Source organism: Lynx rufus, unplaced genomic scaffold (genome assembly GCF_022079265.1).
Source record: "Lynx rufus isolate CCGP_SWC_20201006 ecotype Redwood Valley unplaced genomic scaffold, mLynRuf1.p SCAF_11, whole genome shotgun sequence".
NCBI lineage: Eukaryota > Metazoa > Chordata > Mammalia > Carnivora > Felidae > Lynx > Lynx rufus.
Genome location: NW_025814825.1, coordinates 15,842,838 through 15,865,640, shown reverse-complemented (window position 1 = coordinate 15,865,640; position 22,803 = coordinate 15,842,838). Strand labels below are relative to the sequence as shown.

Genomic DNA, 22,803 nt, shown 5'->3' with positions numbered 1-22,803 from the left:
AAAGCAAGAACTATTTTAAAAGTGAAGTTGAAAAAAGTAAATTTGATCCAGCTGGCTAGATAGACAGTGAGAACTGGCTTTGCCAATGATTAATGGCAGATGCTTTCCATAAATCAAATGAGCCAGATTACATGGAAACATTTAAGACAGGTATATAATACACGATATGGCAGAAAATACATGCTGTAAAACTAGTTATACTGATTTTTAAATGTTTATGGAATTTAAGAAACAAAACTAACGAGCAAGGGGAAAAAGAGTGAGAGAGAGAAGCCAAGAAACAGACTCTTAACTGTTAAGTACAAACTGATGATTACCAGAGGGGAAGTGGGTTGGGGGATGGGTGAAATAAGTGATGGGGATTAAGGAGTGCACTTGTGATGAGGAGCACTGGGTAATGTATGGAAGTGTTGAATTATTACATTGCACACCTGAAACTAACATAGCACTGTATGTTTACACTGGAATTAAAATAAATAAAAATGTTTCAATGAAAACTTTAAAATATTCAAGAGAAATATTTCAAAAGACCTTTAGGGACAGCCAACCACTCATTGAAGACATTTAGTTAAAGAGCACTGGCATCTTGCTTCAAGATATTTCATATCCATTCCCTTGAATTCAAACACCTCTCTCTCCCCCCCTCTCTCTCCCCCCTAACCACTACTTACTCTCTTAGACCCTGCCTTTAAATGACTCTTCTATCAGGAAACCATCCCAAATCTACAGGTACACCTCCTATGTGCTCCCATGAGACTGCTCACACCCTCTCAGTTTAGTTTTCTCTATTTCCCACAAGACTTTAAGTTCAACAAGGCTAAGAACCTTGTCTATCTTGTTCATTAATGTCTTCAGAGAATGCCCAACACATAACAAATGTTCAGTAAATATTTGCTGAATGAGTAAATAAATGAATTTTCACCCAGTATAGGCAATCAGGAATTTTCACCCATAGAGATCATTAACTTTAAAAAGTCACAAAACTTGGTTTTGTTCCCAGGTGACATGAACCCTGATGAAATTAAAGCAAACAAACAAGAATCACAGAATGCAACTGTTGTACTACACCTACTTGCAAGGATTCGATTACTGCCTAAGTGTTTCAAATTTGGAAAAAAATAAAAAAACAAAAATAAGTAAATGAAAGGAATAACCATCATGGAGAAAAGAAACAGAAAAAAGATGATGAAATCAAAAGGCTTTGCAGGAATCAATTTGATTCTCCACTAATGGTTCCCTTGTGTGGTAAACTGATAGGTCTAAAACAGACACTATACCATTTTTCTACAATAAGACATCTGATCTGTACATTAAAATTTAATGGCATTCATAAAAGCCAAACAAATCCCACCATGACTAACCAGTAGTCAGAAACAGACAGAAGTCTCTTTCGTCTGCGGAAAATGAGATTTTAAACATTCAAGCTGCCTCACTTCTTAAAGTGATCTCCTACTTTTTTTAAGTCTTTTTTTTTTTAATTTTTAAAAAATGTTTCTTGGGGCGCCTGGGTGGCGCAGTCGGTTAAGCGTCCGACTTCAGCCAGGTCACGATCTCGCGGTCCGTGAGTTCGAGCCCCGCGTCGGGCTCTGGGCTGATGGCTCAGAGCCTGGAGCCTGTTTCCGATTCTGTGTCTCCCTCTCTCTCTGCCCCTCCCCTGTTCATGCTCTGTCTCTCTCTGTCAAAAATAAATAAAAACGTTAAAAAAAAAAATTAAAAAAAAAATAAATAAAAAATGTTTCTTTATTTTTGAGAGACAGAGAGACAGAGAGCAAGTGGGGGAGGGGCCGAGAAAGAGGGAGACACAGAATTAGGAAGCAGGCTTCAGGCTCCAAAGCAGTCAGCACAAAACTCCACGTAGAGCTTGACCTCACAAAACACAAGATCATGACCTGAGCTGAAGTCGGATGCTCAACCGACTGAGCCACCCAGGTGCCCCAATCTCCTTTTTAACACAAATCCAAAATTTTTAAAAAGCATTTCAGAGAATGACAATAGGAAAAAGGTCTGTTTCCTAAATAATTATAAATCTTGACTCTATCCTAATAATATTGATTTAGATACTTTAAATCAATCAAGTGTATCACAAGTTAAAACTTCTCTCTGCCTTTGAGTCTTCAACATAAATTAATAGAAAATTCTTATGCTTTAGATCAATGGACTAATGACAGCCTCACAGGACCCAAAATATGTTCACTCATAACCTACTAAATCCATTCTCTCCAGAATTACACATGATATAACTTGATACAATTTAAGATATATAAAGATCCCAAACTACTCAGTTCCATGTGATTTCAGTGATCACTTTATCAAGCTTAAGTTTATGCTGAATTTTTAATTTAAGAAATATAAGAGAAAAACAGATCCAGAAATTATAAAGATTACCTTAAGTCATTTTTAAAGCTTCTACCAGAATGCACCCACTCTTAAATTACTTGAATTTAATTCTTCATCCATCTGTTCATCTAACATATTGAGGACCTACTACATGCTATAAGATACCCAGGAATAGAAAGTATTTTTAAGGGGTGCCTGGGTGGCTCAGTCGGTTGAGCGTCTGACTTCAACTCAGGTCATGATCTTGCAGTCCGTTAGTTCGAGCCCCGCATCGGGCTCTGTGCTGACAGCTCAGAGCCTGGAGCCAGTTTCAGACTCTGTGTCTCCCTCTTTCTTCTCTCTCTTCCCCAGCTCATGCTCTGTCTCTCTCTTCTCAAAAATAAACGTTAAAAAAATTTTTTTTAAAAAAGAAAGTATTTTTAAGTCCCTACTTTTAAGGGGTTACAACTTTGGTAGGAGGAGACATACATGTAAACAAACAAATATAAATTAGTATTTAGAAGTACCTCCAGCAGAGGATAAGGGGACATAAAAGTAGAAGTAGTCCTTTTTACTTGGGAAATTAGGAAAGTGGTGATATAGAAGGTGGAGACAACATTGCTCCTGCCTCAGAAGCTCAGCACTACTTATAAAGATGATCCTCTTCACAGCATCTTGGGAGTTGTTTTTCCAATGGGATAATATTCCCTCTCTCTCTTACCATCCCTTCCTCTCTCTCTCTCTCTCTCTCTCTCTCTCTCTCACACACACACACACACACACACACACACACACACAGTTCTTTCTGTGAAAAATACCATGCATTTGCCATAGGTGTGGTTTGACCAGAGAGGGCAGCCTACTATCACTAAGTACAGATAACTCATTCACTCTGAAACCAAACAATCTCCCATCTGCTTCTGTAAAAAAAAAAAAATCAACCAGCAAATCCCAGCTCACTGATTCAGCAGAGGGAAAAAGAGAGTGCCCTGGAACAAAATAATGTCAGGGAGACAGTCTGATAGGCCTATTTAGACATATACCGCTCCATAATATAAAACTAAATGGGGTGCCTGGGTGGCTCAGTCGGTTGGGTGTCCTGTCCGTCTTTGGCTCAGGTCATGATCTCACAGCTCATGAGTTCAAGCCCTGCGTTGGGCTCTGTGTTGACAGCTCGGAGCCTGGAGCCTGCTTTGGATTCTGTGTCTCCCTCTCGCTCTGCCCCGCCCCCATTCACACTCTGTCTCTCTCTCCTTCAAAAATAAATAAACATTAAAAAAAAATTTTTTTAACTGAAAACCTCTCTGAAACATTCAACAAGTGAAACTATACCTCACCTCAAAAAAATATGTTGGGGAGGTCAGGTGTGGGGGGGAACAATCCTATATCAAATTCACTGATAAAATCTGAACTGGGGTGCCTGGGTGTCTCAGTGGGTTAGGTGTCCGACTACAGCTCAGGTCATAATCTCGCGGTCCATGACTTTGAGCCCCGCATCGGGCTCTGTGCTGACAGCTCAGAGCTTGGAGCTTGCTTCGAATTCTGTGTCTCCCTCTCTCTCTGTACCCCCCCCCAAAAAATAAATAAATATTTAAAATAAAATTTTTTAATCTGAACTTAGTAAGTACAGCCATTTAGGTTATACATACTATCACACACACACACACATACACACACACACAAATGCATTCTGTTTGCCAAAGACTGAAGTGCTATGGAGAAGAACACCTGAAAATTTGATTTCATGGAAGTCGGATTACCCTGGAGCACACCCAAAGAAGCATACATTTTGGGTCTTGTCCTTTCGAGAGAGAGATGGTTAGGCCACAAGCATGTCCAATCACATAAAACAACATTTGCAAAATGGGAAGGTAACAGACAAAAGAAAGAAAACACAATCAAAGTGAGGCTTTCCCTACTGTGGCCACTGCGCCCAGCACCTCCATCACTGCCATTACCAACCAGGTTAGCCTTGACATAAGTATTTGGCAGGCAAAACGGCCTGTCAAGACTATTCCTTCTCTCATCTTAATCCCTGTTGAGGCTTTCCTTTCCTTGCCATCTAGGTAGGGTCTCTCAGAGGTCAAGAAAGGCCCAGATCACTTCCAAGTTTGAGAAGTCCATCATATTTAAAAATGAAGAAATGCCAAAACAGGGTCATAAAAATGGTTGGTATAGACTTAAGTGTTTACATTTAATAATTTTAATTGCATGAAAAACACCTTTTAAGGCTCCTTTTTCTCTATGACTATATATATGGTCTCATTTGAAAGGAATATTAAAGTCCAGGCCTGAGAGAGATGCCAGGGGGTAGGGTAAGGGTCAGGCTCTCAAACTCTCTCTGCTTTCCCATATTTAGAGCCTAGTCTCAGCCACAAGTATGATGAGTGAAAATGACTGCTGAGGCGTCAAAAATTCTCCCTTCACCAGGCATTTAAGCGTTTAAATTGTTAACCTGAGGAACAAGCTCCAGTGAAATTCCAGCCACCAGCAACTGGCAGTTCAGCCTTTCTAGTATCCCTCAAATAGGAAGTACTGCCTATTTGAAATAATCCATTCATTTCATCCTCAGATCTTATATACATAGGATTAAAAAGTAATAATAAAAATAATGTGAAGATCACAAAAGACTCAGGGAGTTGTGTGAAAATAAACTTTTCTTTTATATACTGGCCATTTGGCATAAATTTTACTTTGAAATAGCAAAAGTAGATTCATCCTGTGGCATCCCAGAGCTAGGACTAGCCAATATGCTTTGGTCCCAGTGTTACCATTTTGAGAAAGGTCAAGGATCCTCAGCCATTAGTCATCTAGAAACCTGAGTGAAGGCCACAAGAATAGTTACAGTTTTTAGGAGGGAGTCAGGAACACAGAGTACAATGACAAACTTTAATCTAGTTCATGTAGCAAGTACACAGCAGCCACTCACCCACGTGTACACTGTGTGATAACACTAAAACAGGCTGTTCCAACCCTGTGCTCCCAGATTTAAAGATCCTACAGGCCTCATCCACGAATTATTCCTATCCCTTTCCTAACTCAGTGATAGCACAGGACACTGCATGTATACACCCAAAACTAAAATTAAAAACCACAGTGAATCATACTTAAAACATTCAAAGCCTTTCAAGGGCCACACCAACCTCTTTTTGCTAGAATATGTACATTGAGATACCAACACCACAGGCGCACTAAATTCTTTTATTTCAGATGAGAGTAGGAGAGTATGCGACCAGTTTTCACTTCACCTTCAAACAAAACAGGATTCTGCCAGAGCCAACAGATAACTGAAAAGGAAGTGGCACGTGGGCAAGGCGGATGAGAAGTGTCACCTCTGTCCAAGCCACATGCTCTTCAAGTTTTGGCAGGCCACTTATTTGAAAGGTAGAGTATGAGTCATACCCTCTGAATCCTTTAAAGCCTGAATGACTAGTCATAGTCTTTCTCCCCACTGCCTTCACCCCCTGTTCAAATCTGACATCTGATAAGGGAGAGGAGATTCCAAGCCTGCAAAGTTCAGGCAAGAAATCTGCTACCTGTAGGTCCTTTGGCTCCTATGGCTCTTCCTCTCTCTCATGCTAGGATTACAGCAGAAACAGATGAACATAGAAGTAAGCGTGTCTTACAGATACCAGTAGATTTTTAATGTATCTTAAGGCTGTTGTGATGACTAAAACAAAACTTTATTTTAAAACATTAGAGGCCTGACTGATAGCCCTGGAGGAGCAGAGGATGGAGGGGAAGAAGCCCAGAGTGATGGCAGGCACTGTGAAGCTGGAGGACAGGCAGTGGCTGGCCCAAGAGGAGGAGAATTAAGCCAAGTGCCTGGCCATCAGGATGATGAAGCAGGAGAAGTACCTTTATAACAAGATCATATTTGGCAAGAGGCACAAAATCCAAGAGGACACCAAATTGGCAGAGAAGCATAAAGCCCACAACGAGGCTGTGAGGTCTCAGAGGAAGGCCAGGGAGGCCAGGTCCATGTGAGTGGCAGCAGCCTCTTGATGGGCAAGGCCCGCCCCTGGCAGCTGGACTTGGCACAGGCAAGCCAGAAGACCCAGACTTGGTGGCAGACCAGAGTCTCTTCCCTTTTCATCCCCTTGCTCCCGCTGCCGGCCCTGGCTTCCTCTCAAGCTCTCTGGCTGGAGACCCAGCCTCCCTTAGATGGAGCTCCCTGCTGGTGGCTGGGCAGAGGAAAGGCTTCTGTGCCAGCCCAACTTGATGCTCCCAAGAGTCAGTGACATGGGGGGCAGGAGCCTGACCAGCCCTTCACCAGCTTCTCCCTGTTCCCTGCTTTCTGCAGTGCACCCCTCCCCCCCACAATTGGATGGGTGATTTTCCTGCTGCTGTGATGGGGTGAGGGTGGGGAAGCATTTGTTATTAAACAGCTGGAGTTTGGGGAAAAATAAATACAGAAAACATTATAAAATCACTTCACCTTTTGTTCTTATTGACTCCTTATCAAATAATGACAAAAGTCTATTATTATTTGATGGTCCTTACACTAAAAAAGTTGACAGTCACTGTTCTACAGCACAATGTAATGAATGAGTTAGAGGTATAAATGCCTAAACACAAAATGAGGTGGAATAGACACAATAAGAGAATATTTTTACTTATGAAAAAAACTGCCAAATTCTAAGATATGGTCTTTAAAAATCTTGAGATACAAGTCAACAGTAGACTAACATCAGCCAAAAGTCATTCTCAAAAAAGGACTATAAATAACAAAATAATTGACAGAATTTAGGACCCAGGAGAATCATAACCTTATAACCACTTACTATATATAACCTTATAACCTATAACCACTTACTAATCATAACCTTATAACCACTTACTTCTATTGCTTTGAAATATATAAAGCTAAAACTGACAATTATGAGAAAAACTGACAAACCCACAATTACTATAGATTTCAAGATACATCATCATAAGCTGATAATTCAGACAAACAAAATAGTAAGGCTATAAACAGTTTGATCAATAATATTTAGGGGTGACTGGCTGGCTCAGTCAGTAGAGCACACGACTCTTGATCTCAGGGTTGTGGGTTCAAACCCCACTTTGGGTGTAGTGATTACTTAAAAATAAAACCTTAAAATAATAATAATATTTTATACACTGACCTAACTGATATAAAGAAAACCCTAACCCAAGCAAAAGAGAATATACTTTCTTTTTTAAAAATTTTTAATGTTTGTTTATTTTTGAGAGAGAGAGAAAGACAGCGCGACGGAGATATAGAATCTGAAGCAGACTCCAGGCTCTGAGCTGCCAGCACAACACTGGACATGGGGCTTGAATGCACGAACTGTGAGATAATGACCTGAGTCAAAGCCGGATGCTTAACTGACTGAGTCACCCAGGCTCCCTGAGAATATACTTTCTTTTCAAGCACACATAGCACACAAAACTGACCACATATTATATCACAAGAGAATTTCCAAGAATTGATATTATATCATTCATGTTTTGGGCAAATGCAATTAAATTAGAAATAGAACAATAAAAAGATAGTAAAAAGATTTTTGAAATTTTTTAAATATACTCCTGAATAAAGCATATTATGAAGGAGGAATTCACAACCAAAATTACAACTATTAAATGTCTATAGCTGGAAAATTCACAATCCCATTTACAAATGCATCAAAAAGAATAACATACCTAGTAACTAAGTTAACCAAGGAGGTGAACGACCTATATATTGAAAACAAGACATCAATGAAATAAACAGAAGACACAAACAGAAAGGTGTTCCATGCTCATGGGTTAAAAGAACTATTATTGTTAAAATGTCCATCCTACCCAAACCAATTACAGATTCAACGCAATCCCTCTCAAAATTCCAGTGGCATTTTTCACAGAAATAGAACAAACAATCCTAAACTTTGTATGGAACCATAAAAGACCCCAAGTACACAAAGCTATCTTGAGAAAGAAGAACAATGCTGGAGGCATCACGCTCCCTGGTTTCAAACTATGTTACAAAGCTACAGTAATTAAAACAGTATGGTACTGGCATAAAAACAAACACACAGATCAATGCAACAGGAGAGCCCAGAATAAACCCACACATATATGGTCAATATGACAAAGAAGTAAAGAATATACAGTGGTGAAAGGACAGTCTCTTCAATAAATGGTGTTGGTAAAATTGGACAGACACATGTTGAAGAATAAAACTGGCCTCTATCTTCTATCACTCACAAAAATTAACTCAAAATGGATCAGACTTGAATATAAAACCTGAAACCATGAAACTCCTAGCAGATAACGTAAGTGGTAAAGCTCCTTGACACTGGTCTTGGCAACGATTTTTCTAATCTGAACAACAAAAGCAAAAGCAACAAAACCAAAAATAAGTGGAACTACATCATACTAAAAATCTGCACAGCAAAGGAAGCCATCAGCCAAATGAAAAGGCAACCTACTGAACAGGCGAAAATATCTGCAAATCATATATCTGATAAGGGGCTAATATCCAAAATACATGAAGAACTCCTACAACTCAAGAACAAAAAAACGAACAATCCAATTTAAAAATGGGCAGAAGAGGGGCACCTGAGTGGCTCAGTTGGTTAAGTGTTCAACTTCGGCTCAGGTCATAATCTCACAGCTTGTGAGGTTCAAGCCCCGCATCGGGCTCTGTGCTGACAGCTCAGAGCCTGGAGCCTGCTGCAGATTCTGTGTCTCTCTCTCTCTGCCCCTCCTCCATGCGTGCTATCTCTCTCAAAAATAAATAAACATTAAAAAAAAATTTTTTTAATGGGCTGAAGAAAAAAATAAAAAATAAAATCAAATAAAAATGGGCAGAAAATATGAATGGACATTTTTCCAAAGAAGAAATACAAATGGCGAACAGGCACATGAAAGGATGCTCTGTATCAATGATCATTAAGAAAACGCAAATCAAAACCACAAGGAGAGATCACCTCACCTAGACAGAACGGCTATTATCAAAAAAACTAGAAATAACAAATGCTGGCAAAGATGTAAAGAAAAGGGAACTCTTCTTGTACATTGTTGGTGGGAATGTAAACAGGTGCAGCCACTCTGGAAAACATTATGGAGGTTTCTCAAAAAATTAAAAATATAACTATCACATGATCCAGCAACTCTTCTTCTGGGTATTTACCCAAAGAAAATGAAAACACTAACTTGAAAAGATATATGCACCATGTTCACTGCAGTATTACTTATTACAATAGCCAAGATATGGAAACAACTTAAGTATCCAGTGATGGATGAATGGATAAAGAACCTGTGGAGTGTGTGTGTGTGAGTGAAATATAGATATGAAATGAAATATACACGAAGAGTGAAATCTTGCTATTTGCAACAACATGGATGGACCTTGAGAGAATTATGGTAAGTGAAATAAGTCAGACAAAGACAAATACCACATCACCTCTCTTATATGTGAAAGCAATAAATCAAATGGATGGACGGATAGATGGACATGGACGGAGGAATAACCAACCAACCAACCAACCAACCGACTGACCGACCAAGCTCATAGATACAGAGAAGAGATTGGTGGTTGCCAGAGGCAGGGGTTGGGAGTGAGAGAAATGGGTGAACTGCTTTTATCTTTTTCTTTAGTTTAAATACATTGAATAACAAAAAGTACCTACAGCTGCTTCCAAACTTGTAGTAGAACTTAGAACAAAATTAAGAGTCTAAACTATATTTATTTAAAAACAAGAAGACTGAACATAAAGGCTGAAATATTGAAAATAAGGCATTTAAATAATAAACTTAATATGGAATGAATAAGTCACAGGAATAAAAGTTATAGTATAAGAAATAAAGTCAATGGTGTTGTATGGTGACAAATGGCACCTACACTTATGAGCAAGCACAAAGGATAAACTTGTCAAATCTCTATGTTGTACACCTGAAACTAATATAACATCGTATGTCAACTATACTTCAATTAAATAAAAAATAAATAATAAGCTTAAAGTAAATAATAAACATGAAAGAAGAATTCTGGGGGGATATAATAAAACATAAATTTCTAAATGAGTGATAAATAAAGAAAAAAGGCAGAACTAAATAATACTGAACAAAAAAAGTGATATAACTAGAGACGTAACTCAGATGAAAAATAATAATAGGTTATTATGAACTTCATACTAATAAACTTGTGAGCTTAGGTGAATGGATAATTTCTTAGAAAAGTATCAGATTATCAAAGTTGATTCAAAACAAAAAAAAAGCCCAAAGTTGACTCAAAATGAATTTAAAACCTGAGTTACAAAAAAAAAAGACAATGAATAATCAAGTTTCTTTCTCTCAAAGACACTAGACCCAGAGTTTTACATGTAAGTTTGGCCAAACTTTCAAAAAACAGATAATCTTTATTTTCTGTAAACTGTTTCAAAGACTAGAAAAAGCTCTTATATCATGAAGTTAAAATAAACTTGACACCAGAACCAGATAAGAACAGAACAAGAAAATTATAGATCAAGACACCCCATGAACAAAGAAGCAATATCCTTCAAAAATATTAGCAAATTGAATTTAGCACTGCATTTTCTTTTTTAAATCACAACCAAGTAGGGTTTATCGCAGAAAATTGATATTCATGTAGTAGACCAGAGACTATCTTATCAAGTAATGGATAAAAATTTCATTATCATCTCAATAGATACAGAAAGAACTTTAAATAAAAACAAGCAATCATGTTTTTAGTTTTTTGGGTTTTTTTAAAAGACCTTACTACAGGCAACAATAAATGAGGGGAAATTTTTCTCTGAGTAAAGTTTAAAAAGCAACTAACTTTATTTGAAGAAAATGAATAAGAAAAAAAATTGAGAAGCCAAGGAAGGAGGGTAATAATCACCAATGTCTTTCCCCCCTCCCCCAGGTACTTTCACATTCATTATCTCATACATTTAAGCATCACAGTAATTATGTTATAAGAAGTACTTATAATGAAGACAGAAAAAGAGTCTTAGCATATCGGAATGAGCACAGCCTGGTAGTCAGTCCAGGGTTTGAATCCTACCTCTGACATTGATGTATTGGGTGACTTTGCAACAAGTTACTGAGCTTCTCCGAGTCGTAGCTTCCTCAACTGCAAGATGAGATGAATTAAATAATACAACTTAGGGCCACCTAGATGGCTCAGTCAGTAAGCATCTGACTCTTGATTTCAGCTCAGGTCAAGCTCTGCAGCCTGCTTGGGATTCTCTCTCTCCCTCTCTCTGCTGTTCCCCCCTCCCCTTCCACATGAACATGTACTCTCTCTCTCACTCTCTCTCTCTCAAAAATAAACATTAAAAAATCATAATAGTACAACTTAAACTATCCAGTTCACAAAAGGTGCTCAAGAAATGGAGCTATTTTTATAAGGTTCTTTTGCTGTACTAAGGAAAGAGCAATAAAGATTTTAAACAGATGTGGGAAAAAAATTTTCAATCTTGAGAACTTCTTGATTTGGGACTTGACCTATATATGGACAGTCAAAGTAATAATTAAGGGAATACCTGTTTCTAATTATTTATAGTGTTTGTTTGGTTTAGGGCAGTAGGGCTGACATAGACAATGACCTCAATTCATCTATAAAATAAAGCAGTTGGATTAAATAATCTCTAGGATTCCTTTTAACTTTAAAATGTTATGAATTTAACTTCTTTATAGCTTAAGAGTTGCAAGACATCAAATACATCACAAATTACACGTGTAATACTCCTTCTCTGGAAATACTTAGGAAAAGTGTAAACTGTTATCTTCTAAGAGTGGTATAAAAGTAGCACTTCCTTGGAGAGGACGATGGACTACATGACCCTCATGGAAGGTCAGATTGTGGAAAGACCGTGGATTCAGAAGAAGCCATGAAACCACCAATAGGAAACATGTCCTGCCAGATACAAGCTGAGCCAACCTTGGGTGAGTTAAAGTCTGTCAGGCCTCAGTTTTTTACCTGTAGAATTACTTTATTAATATCCTGAAGTTGATGTTCTCAGAATTACATGAGAAAATGAAAATACATAAGTACCTGTCCCAATAATATGCTTTTCAAAAAGGTGAGTTCCCTTGGTCCCTTGAGTTCCTTTCAATCATATGATTTTGATTACTCTCTAGAAATCGAAGCCAAAGAATTACACATTAAAATTGTGTATGATTTCTTAATCATAAAGGGTATACAAAGTAAACCAAGGATCAAATCTTTGCCAAACTGTTTAGAACTCTTCTGCAAATCAATAATACTGACTCAGAGTTCATTATTGACAAGACTCAAAAGTTAAACCATTTTTGTTTAAGAAAGTCCCTGAAGGGGCGCCTGGGTGGGCTCAGTCAGTAGAGCATCTGACTTCGGCTCAGGTCATGATCTCATCAGTTGATGAGTTCGAGCCCCACGTCAGGCTCTGTGCTGACAGCTCAGAGCCTGGAGCCTGCTTCAGATTCTATGTCTCCTTCTCTCTCTGCCCCTCCCCTGTTTATGCTCTGTCTCAAAAATAAATAAACATTAAAAAACAATTTTTTTTAAAAAGTCCCTGAAAAACAGTAGTACCCAAATATGTTTAATATGGCAAGTTCAAAGGTGACTATTTAAAGTTTGGGTGTTTGCTCTAGGTCAAAAATGAAGCAAGTCAGCTGGCAGATGTGAATAGTCTCACAGAACCTTGGTCATCTATGTTGAGACACAAATCTTCTCTTAAATAGCAATGGAAATAATCACACACACACACACACAAAAAAAAACTCAAGTTAAAAAAATAAAGCATTAGAATCGCACATTAGGCCCAGATAAGCAAAGTGCATTGAGTGGTATAATCAAAGAATTAATTCTAAAAAGAAATATTCTGGGCACGTTCATTGAGAAGAACATTTAAAAATACAAATTTCATCACAGATTATTTTGAGTGTTCAAGATCATAAGCAAAGAAAAAGCTAAATATACAGGCTGGTGATCTAAAAATATGACACTACTACTTTAGGTCAAAGAGATCTAAATTAAATGTAAGCATGTTTCAATCTTTTTCAAACGTCTTCTTTGTAGGACATGAGTATCAACCAAGGTAAAATTGTGCTTAACTAATAAAGTTTTTAAGAGTTAAAACAAGGTAATTTTCTAGGAAATATGATTAATGCTAATCATGCAGATTGTCAACAGTACATAAGCCCTTTCACACAGTATTTTAGTAACATTCTTTTATTCAATAGGCCTAGACATCACAATATGTTTCAAAAATAATCCAAGCTGGTGAATGATTTCAAGCAGACTGTTCAGAGCAGCACTGAGACAGAAACTGGCAACACTTTGCAGTTCTACATGAAACTATCATTTGCCTGCCAACAAACAAAGCCACTGATGCCCTTTTTAAGGAGTTCATAGCACTAGACCACCTCACAAGTGACACATTTTGATACATTCAGATACTGAACACTCTTATACAGGGTCCATAAACTGCCTTCCTTTTCATTTATTTATTTTTTATTTTTTTAACATTTATGTATTATTGAGACACACAGAGAGATAGAGCACGAGCAGAGGAGGGGCAGACAGACAGGGAGACACAGAATCCAAAGTAGGCTCCAGGCTCTGAGCTGTCAGCACAGAGCCTGACGCAGGGCTTGAACTCACAAACTGCGAGTTCATGACTTGAGCCGAAGTCGGACGCTAACCGACTAAGCCACCCAGGCACCCCTCCTTTTCATTTCTGTTCCATTGCAGAAATAAGAATGAAATTCCATGCACACTACAACAGCAATTTTTCCAAGGCAAATAAAATAGTTTGCCATAAACATTTACCTATAAGGAATCCATCTGAAGTAAATCCACACTGAGAGAAAATGGATCTGGTAGGTTCACATAGCTTACTTTCTTTCCTCCACTAGCACCTGTTATTCATCCAGTATTTGGCTATGAACTCTGGAAAACCACTTCCAGCTTGTCATCTTTCTGCTCAAGAACTGGAGAGCTTCTCTGCTACTCAATTCCAAGTTCCCCTGCCTGGCTTTCAAGGGCCTTTATCACCTGGCAGAACTTAGCTCAGCCCCTACTACTCCCAACATGACTGTCCCTCTCCTCACAGGCCCCATGACTTGCTCATGCAATTCATTCCACCCAGAGTATTTTCCTTTTCCCCACATCCATCTTCCCAAGTTCCATTTCCCACAGGAAGCTTCTTTCTACTATTCCTACTTACCACAATAGCACTTTCTCTGAATTCCTATTATATAGTGAAAGTCAGTCTGCATTACAGCTCTTTAATTTCAAACTTTTTAAAGCATCTTTTTACTTCTTTTTTTTTTTTTTAAAGATTGTTTTCAAGCAATCTCTACACCCAGCATGGGGCTTAAACTCACAACCCCAAGATCAAGAGTCACATGCTCCACAAATTGAGCCAGCCAGGTGCCCCCTTCTTAAAGCATTTTTTAAAAATTTCTCTGCAGCAGCTTTCCACCTTTGTTCCTCCATGATAACACAGAAGAATAAAACCCACATGTATGACATACCCCCAAGTAAAGCATTTACAAATGTGGCTATTTTATTACTACTAATAAATAACTTATAATACATCTTACAAGTGATTAGTGTGCTACACATAATAGAAGGTGATCAATAAATACTTAATTAACCAATTAGTGTGTCCAGCCCATTAATCAATCAATTACACATAAATATTACTGCTGCTGCTGCCTGATAAGGATGATGATTGACGATGATGCAAAATACTCTTCTCCTGACAGTCTCTACAGGAACACATGACTTCTTACAGGGCAAATCTAACCAATATTATAACAGTACGGCAGGGACATTATACCCCTGAAGTTTATGAAGATTGAGACAGTTTCTATGGCAATCATCGTGCAATCCCACACGTCCTGTGCAACAGTGTGGCTATTACTTCAATCTTGGGTAAAATTAGTAAACTGTAAACTCTGCTAGTGCAGTTAGAGATCAGATAACTCTTACTCCACCCAAGAGAAAGACTTCCTGTAACAATGCAAATCTTGCTCCGTATTAAAATGTTCTTGCTTTTACAGTAAGGAATTGCTCAAGCATTGGAAGTCCCTCACTGAGAATTATAACTCAGATATATAATTTTAACTGATATGAAATGTTTTCTCCAACATGTCAACATGCTCTTAATTGCCAGTCACACAAATAAGACTATGATTTGATTTTGACACCCCCAAATCTTAAAAATGCCAAAAATCCTGAAAATATCGTATCTTGCCCCGAAAAAAATCTCTAAACATATTTCAGACTGCTTAGATATAAATCTATCTACAGACCAAGAGCATTCTGTTTTCTCTAGTACTGACATTCTACCATTCTAGGAGTAGAAATAGATCCAAGAATAAATTTTTGAAACTTTTATTCTTTAGTGTTGCCTAAGCAGACACTATTAGAAGTGCTTGTAAAAGTAGATGACAGAGGAAGCTCTGTCATGCCCTGGAAACCTCCAAACATCAACCAAACAGCCCAAAAGAATGTCCTACTCAACAGTTCCAAGGATGTCATTAATTGCTTCCATCTGTTTCTCTCTGTCCCCTCCCCCTTCAAGTCAAGGCATCTACAAAAATTTTCTGCTTCATTTTGCATTTGCATTCTAAAGAAAAGTAAGAAAAGCATAAAGAGCTATAATGTTTTAAACTGTGGAATATTTGCCCCCCCAAATCTGTTTGACAGCCACAGCCATATTGTTGTTTTTACCCTGTGCTATTTTCAAGTAACATATTAAGTTAATTGAAAGGAATCTATTCAAAGTCCCCCCAACCTCCCAGACAAGCTTACAGGTAAAACTCACAGGTGTCTGCACTTGGTCCTAACTCTGCTTTTTTAGGTCACAGGGCCTATATTCTCAGAAAACAGACCCCAACTACAGAACATACTCTTCTTTAGTCAGACCACAACCCACATCCTGGAGGAGCCCAGACAGAGCAGCTTGAAAAACACGCCATCTTCTACTCTACCTGGCCGAGAGTCGACCCTCTCTCCACACACTGTGTCCCCTCTCAACATCCTTTAAAACCCCTTACAAGGCTCAGCCTGACAGAAACTTGTGGCCGACATCTCTCTTGATGTCTGGCCCCTCTCCTCCCTTAGAGAGTGAATAAACTCTGTCCTGCTTGTCTGGACATGCTTTGTGCAATTCCCTAACAGCTTTGGTGGCCCGTAAGAGGACTGGCCATTACCTACTGACCGGAATCCATCTCAACCAGATCGCCTTCTCAACTTATCTCAGGTGAGTCAAATTTTCATTTTCAGGAGGGCGCTTTGAGATCTTGAACACTGACAGCAATCACCCACCAGGTGTTGGCCAATTCCCCCACGGCAAGGTTCAAGCCCCAGTACTGGGCTCAGTCAACAATCAACAGTTCACCACTGGAGCGACACCTCCTCTGGGTCTTTCTGCAATCTTGGGATCCTCAATCCCTTCCCTTCACACAGACCCTTGAGTTTGGGGGATGCCCCTTTCTCAGGCTCCACACTGGTCAGGGTTTCATCTTCCTGGAACGCTGAGTCAAGATGTCTCCCTTCACAGTTTTTCCCTTTGTTCCTGGTCCTCAAAATCTCCTTTCTCCTCCTAGATTTCCAGATGGGCAATACCTTGTCCACCCCTCCCAAGGACTCCCCTCTGGGATGCCTCCTTAAAAAAATATCAAAAACCTCCAGGTGCATGGGTGGCTCAGTCAGTTAAGCATATGACTCTTGATCTCGGCTCAAGTCATGATCTCACAGTTCCGTTCGTGAGATCAAGCCCTATGTCTGGCTCTGCAGCCTGCTGGGGACTCTCTCTTCCTCTCTCTCCACGCCTCCCCTGCTCACGTGCTCTTTCTCTCTCTCAAAATAAATAGATAAAAACCATTTTTACAAAAATCTCAAAAACCTCCAGTTGAAACAAGGTATTTGGCCCAAACATCTTAATTTTCTACTGTAACGCAGCCTGGCCCCAATATTAATTAGATGACCAGAAGGGCTGGCCAGAGAACAGCTCTCTTAACCACAATTCTCTTCTCCAATTGAGTTTATATTGTCATGGCCTGGGTAAATGAGGTGAGGTTCCTTATGTCCAAGCTTTCTTTGAACTCGCTCGTCATCCTGACCTTCACACTGCCTGTCGTATGCTCCTTCTATCTCCCCAGTTCTACCAACTTGGATTTGACCCTGCTGACCAACCTCCACCTTTCCACTTACCCATAGTTGATCCTCTGGCACCTCCACACACACCCCAGTACCCTCCTTCCCCTCAAGGCCCTTCAGCACACCCTTCCCCCCTTAAGCCCTTGCCTCCACTTCTCAATCCTTCTCCTGCCCACACTCGCTCTGATCACTCTTACCAACCTCCTGATGCTCTCACCACCCAATTCCCTCTTCACAAAGTGGCTACAGCAGGGGGCATTGTTTGGGTCCACGTTCCCTTCATGCCAGATCTTTCTCATATGGAATTTAAGCTTAGCTCTTTCTCAACTGATTCCTCCAGGTTCACTAAAGAATTTGAATATCTCACTCTTTCCTGTGATTTGTGGAGGGACCTATATGTTATTCTCTCCACCTGTACCACCCCAGAAGAAAAAAACAGAATTTGGTCCAAGGCTACTGAATATGCCGATGATCTAAACTGCAGACAGCCCTCCTCTGGAGACAAAGCCAAATGCAACCACAGGACCACCGGCTTCATAAGAGGCATGTAGCGGGCAGCTTCTAAACAGGTCAATTATGAAAGGTTAAGAAAAAGCACCCACAGATCAGATGAAAACTCTGCCCTTTTTCTCACCCACCTCACTGAGGCTCTTTAAAAATTCACAAACTCATGAGCTCGAGCCCCACATCAGGTGAGCTCTGCTTCTCTGTCTCTGTCTCTCTCTGCCTCCCTGGGATTCTCTCTCTCTCTGCCCCTCACTCACTTGCACCCTCTCTCTCTCTTTCACAAAGGAAAATCGATCCTGCCTATCTATGCATTTCATCTCCCAGTCAGCCTCAGACATTAAAAAGAAGCCTCAAAAGTTGGATAAAGGCCCTCAACCCCCTCAATATGAACTACTGGACCTGGCCTTCAGGGTCTTTAACAACAGACAGGAGGAATCAAAGAGGAAACGAGACAAAGAGATCAAAAACGATCTCATGCTTACTAAGCTACTGCCCTTACTGGAGCTATTCAGTCTTACCCTGCTGGCTCAACCTAAACATTCTCCAAGCCCCCTCCAAGAGCTTGTCACACTTCTGGTAAGCCTGGCTACTGGCCTAAACAATGTCCCAATAAAAAACTGCCACCCAGGGGGCACCTGGGTGGCTCAATTGGCTAAGTGACTGACTCCTGATCTTGAGATCAGGTCATGATCTCACAGTTTGTGAGTTCGAGCCCCGCGTCAGGCTCTGTGCTGACAGCTCAGAACCTGGAGCCTGCTTCAGATTCTGTGTCTCCCTCTCTCTGCCCCTCCCGCACTCATGCGCTTGCTCGCTCTCTCAAAAATTAACAAACGTTAAGAAAAAAAAACACTGTTCAGTAAGTTTTTCAGTTGATCATAACATAGTGTTTTTCCTTTATTCTCCATGGAGACCAGGATTTTTCCCCATGGTGCAATAAAGGTTAAAACCTATGAATGGTTTACCTAAATCCATTAATGATCTTTACCTAAATCAATTGCTTCCTAATTAAAATTGCATAATTACGACTTCCTAATTCTGTCATTAATTTCACATTTGTTGGCTAAAATTCCCCTCATCAACTAGGACTATTCGGTTACTCTGAGATAAAGTCTGTACAGGGAAGGCAAGATAGTTACAATTTTTTGTGTGTGGGTGAAGACAACATTTAAGATCTATTCTCTTAGCAACTTTCAAATATACAATATTGTTAACTATAGCCACCATGCTGTACATTACATCTCTAGGACTTATATATCTTATAACTGAAAGTTTGTACCTTTCAACCACCTTCACTCATTTCCCCCATATTCCAGTGTGTGTGTGTCTGTATACATACACACATACAAACATACCACATTTTCTTTATCCACTCATTCTCTGATGGACAGTTAGGTTGTTTCCATGTCTTGGCTTTTGTAAGTAAGGTTGCAGAGAATATGGGTGTGCAGATACCTTTCTGAGGTAGTGATTTTGTTTCCTTTGTATTAATACCCAGAAGTGGAACTGTTGGATCATATGGTAGTTCTACATTTAATTTTTTTGAAGAACCTCTGGAAAGGCAAGGTAAATCTTAATTTTTTTCTTTAAATCACCAATTACCAGTAAATAAATAAATAAATAACCTACTAGAGTAGGGAACTGGTATACTACTTACCACTAAGGGTAATCAATGAAGTTTTGTTTTGGTGGTTTTTTTTTAAGGTTTATTTTATTTATTTTGAGTGAGAGAGCATATAAGCACACAGGGGAAGGGCAGAGAAAGAAGAAGAGAGAGAATTCCAAGCAGGCTCCACACTGTCAGGGAGAAGAAGCCCAATGGAGCCCAACGCAGGGCTCAGACTCACAAAAGTGAGATCATGACTTGAGCTGAAATCAAGAGTCAGATGCTTAACCCACTGAGCCACACAGGTGCCCCTAAAGTTTTGTTTTGGTTTAAAGTTACCTATTTTTTTGGAAAATATCACTAGGACACACTCCTTAATTTGTCTAAGTCCCCAAGGAAGCCTGTGAGAGCACATAGCATACTTCAAGGATATATTTCTGGGGATGAGCAGAAATTAGTTTCCTGAAAAAAAAATCATTAATCAAATGATCTTCATAGACTTGAATGTCAGGGTTGAAAGGAAATTTCTGTAGGGTCACCTAGTTCAAATACCCACCTGATGTTGAAAACCCCTTGTGCATTATCTCACCATGCTCTATACTTTCCAGGGAGTGAGGGGCAAACAGGTATGAGCTAGATCTATGTGGTTTTTTTTCTCTTTTTATTTTTTATTGAGGTATAATGGACATATAACATTATATTAGTTTCAGATGTACACATGATTTTAAATGTGTATATATTGTGAAAGAATCACCAAATTAAGACTAGTTGCCATCCATAGTTTTAATTTTTTCATATGATAACTTTTAAAATTCATTTTCTTAACAATTTTATATTATACCCCCAAGACTCATTTATTTTGTAACTGAAGCTTGTACGTTTGACCCACTACACCATTTTGGCCCCCCACTCCACTCTGCCTCATCTCCAGCAACTACCAATCTGTTTTGTGAATCTATAAATGATTTTTTAATGTCTTTTTGTATTAACTTGTTTTATTTTTTTTTAATTTACATCCAAATTGGTTAGCATATAGTGCAACAGTGATTTCAGGAGTAGATTCCTTAGTGCCCCTTACCCATTTAGCCCATCCCCCCCCACACACCCCTTCCCGTAACCTTCAGTTTGTTCTCCATATTTGAGTCTCTTCTGTTTTGTCCCCCTCCCTCTTTTTATATTATTTTTGCTTCCCTTCCCTTATGTTCATCTGTTTTGTCTCTTAAAATCCTCATATGAGTGAAGTCATATGATTTTTGTCTTTCTCTGACTAATTTCACTTAGCATAATATCCTCCAGTTCCATCCACGTAGTTGCAAATGGCAAGATTTCATTCTTTTTGATTGCCGAGTAATACTCCATTGTATATACACACCACATCTTCTTTATCCATTCATCCATCAATGGACATTTGAGCTCTTTCCATACTTTGGCTATTGTGGATAGTGCTGCTATAAACATGGGGGTGCACGTGTCCCTTCGAAACAGCACACCGTGGATAAATGCCTAGTAGTGCAATTGCTGGATTGTAGGGTAGTTCTATTTTTAGTTTTTTGAGGAACCTCCATACTGTTTTCCAGAGTGGCTGCACCAGCTTGCATTCCCAAGATCTGTGTTTTTAATGTAAGGTAAATATAAGTTTAATTATAATGTTTAACTGACAGCATAGGACTCCTCTTAATATTACCATGCTGATGAAATGGCACATAAACAAAGTAGGCTCATATTGGTTAGAGCTGGAAGAAACCTTGGAGGTTATCAAGTCCAGTGAGGCAAATCAGAAAAGATACTCCCACAAAACAGGCTCTACAAAAAACAGATGCTTCTGGCCCCTTACTTCCTGACACATGAACATTTTGCAGAATTAACAGAAACACCATTATGTAGAAACACCCACTCAAGTAAGTTAGAAATAAAAAGACATCAACATGGGTGAAATTTTGCATCTGTTCAATGAAAATAGAACATAAGGAGGTTAAAAATAAAAGAATACTTCTCACTTTATTTAAAATTGTGATATATAACATACATAGAGAAATTTGTATAAAACATACATATAATATAATGAATAGTTATAAAACAATCACCCATATTGTGTTGAGTGAGTAACTCAACACTTACATCAAGAAATACATTACCGTTTATTTGTTTATTTTGATATTATTTTTATCAAATATTATATATTTGATATAAATAAAATATAAATAAAATATTTATTATATTTTATATAAATATATAAAATAAAATATATATAAAATTAAAAAAATATTGTTTATTTTGATATTATTACCATTTCAGAAGCCCCTGTGTGGCCTCACCCTGAGTATAACCCTCTTCCTTCCTCCCAGAGGTACCATTACCCTGACTTTTGTAATCATTATTTCCTTACTTATCTTCATCTTTTTAAGGCAGTTTACTTCTACATGTTTCTGAAGTTTAAATAAATGGAGACTACCTATGTATCTATCATTAATTTCTCTCATTTATTTTTGAGATTCATTCATTTTTTTAATTGAAGTAAAATTCACATAATATAAAATCAACCATTTTGAATTGAAAAATTCTCTTTCATTACTGATTGGTATTCCAATTTATGACTATACCATAATTGTTTTTATCCATTCTACAATAAACAGACCAGTGGAGTCATCATGAACAATGTTGATATCAATGTTTTCATATATGGATCCTAGTGTACATGGGCATAAGTTTCTCCGAGAATTGTCTGTCCTCTACTTTACTAACACCAAACTGTTTTCCAAAGTGGCCGCACCAATTTACATTCCCAGTAGGAGTGTATGAGAGTTCCAATTGCTCCACATCTTTATCAACAACTAATATTATCACACTTCTTAATTTAGGGTTTATAATGGAGTAATTTGCACAGCTCTGATGAGTAATGAGATAGAGTACCTGTTCATAATTTATTGGCCATTTAGATTTCCTCTTTTGAGGTGACTATTCAAATCCTTTGCCACTTTTTTTTTTGTAACTGAATAGCCTTACCTTACTTTTGACTTTTGAAAAGTAAAGATTCCACTTTTTTTCTGTCCTATGCACCAACCTTTACATTTACTTAGGACTTGACTGCCATAGAGCAAAATCACTGAGCAAAGACAAACTTGACAAAGTTTTAACTAATCAAAAGTTAGTATCTCCACTTCTACTCAGGATAGGCCAAAACACCTGCAAATTATTTGTAGGAATTTGGGTGATAAGTAAATATAACTTAAATTTAAAATGTTACTGAAATAACACTGCAATAAATTTT

General features: G+C 38.5%; 1 protein-coding gene and 1 long non-coding RNA gene across 3 annotated transcripts in view; one reads left to right on the top strand and one right to left on the bottom strand.

The window, feature by feature from the left end:
* VCL (vinculin) overlaps window positions 1-22,803 on the bottom strand; it is a 109,896-nt gene that overhangs the window by 51,119 nt on the left and 35,974 nt on the right. The window lies entirely within an intron of this gene.
* Window positions 16,193-22,803, top strand: part of LOC124506920 (uncharacterized) — a 74,954-nt gene continuing 68,343 nt past the window's right edge. Inside the window, exon 1 of the long non-coding RNA XR_006960893.1 lies at window positions 16,193-16,526. This is a non-coding gene — a long non-coding RNA (uncharacterized LOC124506920). The remainder of the gene's footprint in view (window positions 16,527-22,803) is intronic.